The sequence below is a fragment of the Pomacea canaliculata genome, linkage group LG13, assembly GCF_003073045.1.
Source record: "Pomacea canaliculata isolate SZHN2017 linkage group LG13, ASM307304v1, whole genome shotgun sequence".
Taxonomy (NCBI): Eukaryota; Metazoa; Mollusca; class Gastropoda; order Architaenioglossa; family Ampullariidae; genus Pomacea; species Pomacea canaliculata.
In genome coordinates, this window is record NC_037602.1 from 21,030,196 (window position 1) to 21,036,719 (window position 6,524).

At 40.4% G+C, this 6,524-nt stretch overlaps 1 protein-coding gene and 1 long non-coding RNA gene across 10 annotated transcripts in view; one reads left to right on the forward strand and one right to left on the reverse strand.

Annotated features, from left to right (window-relative positions):
- Positions 1-5,681, reverse strand: part of LOC112553714 (phospholipid-transporting ATPase ID-like) — a 52,505-nt gene extending 46,824 nt beyond the window's left edge. For 7 of the 9 annotated variants that reach the window (XM_025221117.1, XM_025221121.1, XM_025221120.1 and 4 more), the window contains exon 1: positions 511-597. The gene's annotated coding sequence lies outside the window, so the exon portion shown is untranslated. The other 2 variants (XM_025221114.1, XM_025221113.1) reach the window with 2 other exon arrangements.
- Positions 1,759-3,297, forward strand: LOC112553720. The gene is made up of 2 exons (XR_003097098.1): positions 1,759-2,299; positions 2,830-3,297. It is a non-coding gene; the product is annotated as an uncharacterized LOC112553720 (long non-coding RNA).
- Positions 5,682-6,524: the final 843 nt, after the last annotated feature.

Sequence of the window (6,524 nt, forward strand, 5' to 3'; positions counted from 1 at the left end):
TTATCGGTCTTTAACTCTAAAATGAACCCAGTTTATTTTTAAAAAAAAAGAATTATAGGTCATATGGCACAAAATCTTAAGTATTTAGAAATCCCAAGCGACATTCCAAAGCTAGTTAAGTTCCACAGTCGGCATTTATAGAGAATGAAATCAACACATACATGTAATTACAAGAAGCATTTCTATTAAGTGGACATTTGGTAAATCCCTAAAACGACCCACCATCAAGAGTTCAGAAATCAACTTACCGCGTACATCCACAAGAGAAGCTGGCCTTTACTTTTAGTTTTTCCTAAGATTTCGCCTTATCCGGGTTGCGCGCAACCCGTGTTTTCTTTTACCACGCACTGACACGGCGCCAGTGGTTTATCCCATTAGAGACCCAGTGGCACAATCAGTAGTGATTCACCGTGAAGCTTATCAAATGCTAGTGGCCACCTATGTTCATACTTTTTTATTAACAACTATAAATTCACAAAATCGAATGCCAATGAAACGTATATTCCTCACCGTTATCGTCAAAAGTCACTACACTCGTGGGAACAAGTGGTCATTCCAGTAGACCTCCATCTTGATATGCAAATTAAGACGGAAGTGTAATGCAGAAGACATCGGATCATCTATATTTATTAACCAAACTAGCATTTTATGTATATAATGTCATTGTCATATTATATCTATAATCAATCGATTTCCTCACTTTCAATAACATAGATGAATATTTGTAAAAACTTGAAAATGGCACACGAAGTTTCTTCTGCAAGGATTTCTCCCTAGTGACGTGCCGACATGAGCTGCTGTCTGTAAACAAACACCTATACAGATCTATCCATAAAGTAAACGGTGCTTATCGAGTTTCCTATTTAGTATAACACAACAATATGTTTAAAATTAACGTTTTCTACTTGTTCACATATTATTCATATAAAATGATCGACTGTGCACACTTTTCGTTACATTGCGCAATCTCCTTTACCCAAAACTTTTTCGTCTGCTAATTAGAAGTGCAATAGTCTCCATGACGCCAGTAAATAATAAGAATAAAAGGGTTGTTAGAGATGGAGAGCAAATTAAAGTGACTGCAGAAGACTACTCTCTTTTTTTAATACACCCGCCTGTATAAATAAATAATCAAATCCACGCGTAGTTCGCATCCGTATATATGCTGCTACTTATATAAATATAGCCGCCGATCGCCCATACATTCGCTGTTACGAATCGAAGCGAGAGGCAGTTAATTTTGTAAACTTGAGTTTTGATAGATATATGGTCAAAGCAATTAATTTTAAATCTAATGTATATTATGTGACTATATAACATACAGTTAATTACCATTAATAAAACTCGATCTTTACTAATTTAGGACTATAGAGTCAGCGCCCCACTCGAAAACTGTTTAAAATAAGTTGGCATGCATGGTTGCTTGCTAACTACGTCCTACCACGGACATGTAAAATATGTAAACAAGTTCGTGGAAGTATAAACATTGAGCAACATATGGCGCGGATCGAGGTTGTCCTCCAGGGTTGTGACCTTTATTTGCATATCACGTGATACCCAACGTAAAAACAACTCAATATATATATACGTACGATGTCTCAATGATCAATTTGATCAGGATCGTAACGTACTACTAGCTGTTGATGATATGTGTGTTTATTTTGTACACGTACATGACTTTGCTTTAAATGTCACTGCACAAACTTGATAAACGTTCTTAAAATGAAAACAAGTATATGTACGTTTTTGTCCTGATAATAATTATGTATAGTAAAGCAAATTACACGATTTGTAAAGCGCCATATAAGCATTGTTTATAACCTGACAAGTTTTTTCGAGACCTTGTCGCGCGGATCGGAACAGCTAGTCAAAGCTAGGTTACTGGACCACGTGACTTGAACAGTGAGCTGATGACGTATGATCCTCGTCCGTTCCCTCATCACGTGACGGTTTCGAAGATCCGTACCGGTGTGTGACAGTTCCGCTGTGTTCCCCCGTCGTTGTAGCGTTCCACTTGGCGGCGTCCACATTCTGTGACAGAAACTAAAATCCGGGTTTGACTGAATACTGAGTGCTGACTGCGCCTCAAGTACGTTAATATTATCGAAGTGGATGTGGACTCCGCCAAGTGGAGCACCACAAGGATATCCTTCTGCCTTGTGTGAGGCTGGTCAAAGCGATGGAGAAAGAAACTTCTTCCAGGATGAATGGATGATGGGACGCTTTTTGGAAAAATAAGCAATTGTTTGTATACTCAGTGGACGGGTGACCCACAAGTTGCTCACTTCAGAAACTGCAGGTAAATACGAATCAGCTGGCGTATAGAAATCTATATTTAGTGCAAACTACTTGCACGATACTAAATTTATCTCATTAATTATATAACAATAATTGAAAAATTTGTAAAGCGCATACTCACACTCCTAAGGAGCATGCTGTTAGCCCTTAAGAACAAGAACGAAACATGGACAGCATACGATCAGGGACAGGAAAACAAATAGCATATGAACTATAAAAGAATAAACAGCCACACTAAACAAAGAATAAAATCAAGTACAGAAGACGCAATTAAGATGAACCAAATAACTAGAACAAGAGCTGAGAGTAGCATATGATATTGCAAAAGGAAGGGTGTGAAAAAGGACTAGCATTATGGGAAAGGTAATTGTTAGCAGTAATGTTTACGGAAGAGGTGCTTCTTCAGTGCACGTATACGTTTTTAGGACTCAGTTGTGAGTAGGTGGCGGATATTGAAAGGGAGAGAGTTCCATTGTTTCGCTGCACAATAACCAAAAATCCTGTGTCCATATGTTGTTGTTTTGGTGACAGGAAGAGTAAGGAGACGATCATTAACCGGTGGCGAGGGAACATATATGGGGCGGGGGGAGGGAGGCAGCCGCCTCTTCTTCAAAAGAGGTACCGAGAAGGCAAGAATGTGAGCGTCGTTCACTGTCAGCATGATTTATCTCACACTTCCCCCCTCTCCAGCCAAGAATCTTCCTACATCACTTACATATAACTATAGTTTCATTATAAGATGAGTATCTTAATGTAGAGACGGATGATGAAATCTCCATCTACCTAGAACATCACCCAAACACAGAGAACGTGCTGTCCTCGTTTATCGCGTGTTTTGTTTTTGTTTTTGTTTTTTTACAACAGTTCATCGGTGAATGACAAAAAGCTGTGTTGTATGCTCCTGCTCCAAAGTTACTGGGGCAGCCCAGAGTGTTCTTAAAGTTCCAAGTACATCACTGCTAGAAAGAATGAAATAAAATAGATGGCTCATCCCTTTCAGCTGTCTCATTCTGCCATTGTTGTACGGTCAAATGACGATGTTGTGGGAGAGGCAGTGGCTTCTTTGTTTGCAACATGGCGCCTGAGCCGTCCAAAGGTGTGTGATGATTGAAATGGCATGATATGACCGATAGCGTTGTTGCGACACATTCGCGGAATAAGATACAGGTAGCATATGTTATGCCTTCATCCGGGAGACGATGCACAAATAACAATATCAGTGAGACGTTAGAATAAAGACAACAATAAGAATCACCGAAGACGTTACCGCAAAAAAAAAAAAAGGCTTATACTGCGCATCACAATCTGAACCCTCTCCTCCCACCTCGCCTACTCACACACGAAGTGAGAGAGAGAAAGAAGCAGATCGAGAAACAGAAATAACTAAGAGGGAATTCATGTAAACTACTATCATGATTGTTCGCCTTCTTCATCGAGAATCGATTGATTACAAGGTCCTTTCTACCCTCAAATAACTTTTTATAGACCCGTGAGATGTTTAATACCTCGTGTGCATTGAATGTAACAGAATAACATGGACATATATTCGAAGAGGATTTTTACAGAGACCTTCAGTCTTACTCTACCCGTTGCTATATCCACCGCATTCTCTGTTCACCATATACATCATGACCCGCCTTTGTCCAGTCGTAGCTGCTTAGGGCCCGAGCTGTTCAATAAGATCGATGGTTAGCAACACGCAGAATAGCCCCCCAACAACTGTACGCCATCACAACAACGCCACAGCCGTGCCACTGAGGCGTCGTCGCTCGTGTCACGACATTCATTTCACAGCTGTTTGGCAGACGTAAAAATATTCGTAAAAAGAAAACTGAACTGCTAAACCATGACTGAAAGCAAATAAGTTTCTCCACTCAATTCGTGATCCGGGGTGCAATGCTGTTTGTCTAAGTGTAATTGAGTGAGGGGTTAAAATCTCGATGTGATTTCTTCCAATACCGCGTTTATATATGCATATTGTTCTGTCTGGTTAAGTCAAGTTCATTCATATGTTTGTCATTGTAGTGAAATAGTAGAACAATAATTGTACTATTGATGTCCCTTCCTTGACAGCCCTTTACTTCATTCCTCTCTTTTTCTCCCCGTCTTTTTTGTTATTTTTATCATATCGGTACCATCTCGTTGTTTACGTTTGTACTCCGCTATTCACGTACGTCGCAATTTCTTCAGTATTGCTACATCTGAAGTCACCGGCAACAGATTAAACGAAGAAAATATATAAGCATCAAAATTAAAATGTTCTGTGCAAACGTACACCCACCAAACATAACCTAGCTAGCTACGACCAATTAAGCCAGATCGAAACAAATATCCCTGCCAGATTTGGAGATTGGACAAATGGTGTGGATTTTATTATATTTCAACTGCCGTCCTCCCACTACACTCGGCTTATAAAGATTCTCAATCGTCTATCACATCGCATAATCAGATAAGCAGATAACAAAGGTCGAGTGTGGAAATTGTTTTGTTGGTCGACTACGGCTCTCAATCGAACTTGTCCATTTATCAACACCTAACCGATCTGGGAGCAAAACATTTTTGTCTTCGTATCACCATATCACGTACCATATATATATATCACCGACCGTTTCGGACAGCATCACGAACTTGTATTACACGTCCATGGACAGCATATAGTGCGTTCAGCACTTTCAGCAGCATAATGCCGATCGCCTTTTCAGAACGAATACGCTCAAGATTCAGAGACTTATATCTCGCATAAGGGTTTGAGCAAGATTCAATAAGGGTATCTAGCCACCAGCCATGGAGGAGCGGAGTAGATTGGCGAAGTCAAGCGGTGTGTCGCCGAGGGCGTACCCCACGTAGGTTTCTCGCGTCATATGATAAGCAAGTGGAAGTAACTCACATTGCATTGCTGTACTCGAGCCATTTGATCATCTCCCTTGGCTAAAGATGGCGGAAACCTTGATTTACACGGTCTGGCGTTTCCTCCTAAATTTCAATATGCACGATTTTTTGGGAGGTGGGTGGGTGATGGGTTGGTGTTTTTTAAATTTATTTTGCTTGTTCGGTCGATTGAAATATTATGCCAGCGAATCCCACTTACAGAATTCAAGATGGTGTATCGATATAATTTCAATAGGTTCAATTTGATATTGACCGCTATACACACACGCTTGAACAGTTAATGACTCAAAGAAGCCTTTACAACTGCTTCATCACCGTAAGAAAATTAAATTTAAATAAGCTGAGCTGGCTCCTTCGAGCATAATCGCTGTCAAGATCTGAGAAGGCGTATAAACTACGAACGAAACAACTCACCATGCAAAGGCCAAAGGTCAGATTGTACTATCGAAGCGGTTGTACACTCAACACGTGCGAACACAATCCCCAGTTTGAACCACGGAATTTGGGAAATTAAAGGTCCGTGCGTTAAACTGCTTTCCTCTGTGACAGTTGACGTGCGGTAACAGCTAATATAACATCAGATAATCCCAGGGTGTTGATTTTTCAGCTATTGCGAAATGGGTGCACGAGTTCCTGCGCCTTCTGACCCAGTGGGTTGGTGATTAAAAAAAAAATTAGCGTTGCGAAGATAACATTTAGGGTGCTGTTTCGCAACTTGCCGGCGCATTCTTCTGCTAATACTGTCGATCACTTCATCTGAAGCGTTATCTAGGCGCGCGTACGAATGTTCTTCCATCTACATATTTTCTGGGCGACAGATACAGCTGCTAGCCGATGTGTGGCTGTAGTCACAGGCAAGCAGTACCATTCAACTCCTTCGTTTTTCAAAATTGTTGGATGCGTGTTAGGCAAATGTTGGTATGATTCTTAGTAAAACTGCCAAACAGTCATATCTTACAACATTTCATCTGGAATCCCCTTCCAAAGAACAAAATGTCGCAAACACACAAATTGTTGAATACCCGTTTGGCAAATCCTTTTTACGTTATTTTTGTGAAACTTTGCTAAGCATCAAATTTGAGCAAGAATGTTAATGTATAGTCTTTTAACATAATGGTATTCACAACAAAAAATGCTCATCGCATAAAGGGTAGGTCAGTAAATGGAGAAAGAGGACATACCGAGGAGGGTGATACTTGTGGATGAGACTCTGTAAGCTTCAGCATAGGAAGTAGTTTCACAGAAGTTGCATTTTGGAATGTCATGGCCAACCAAACATGTCCATTGGAGCAAAGACAAAAGCTTCACTGCAAGGCAGAGTGATGACAGCAAACAGA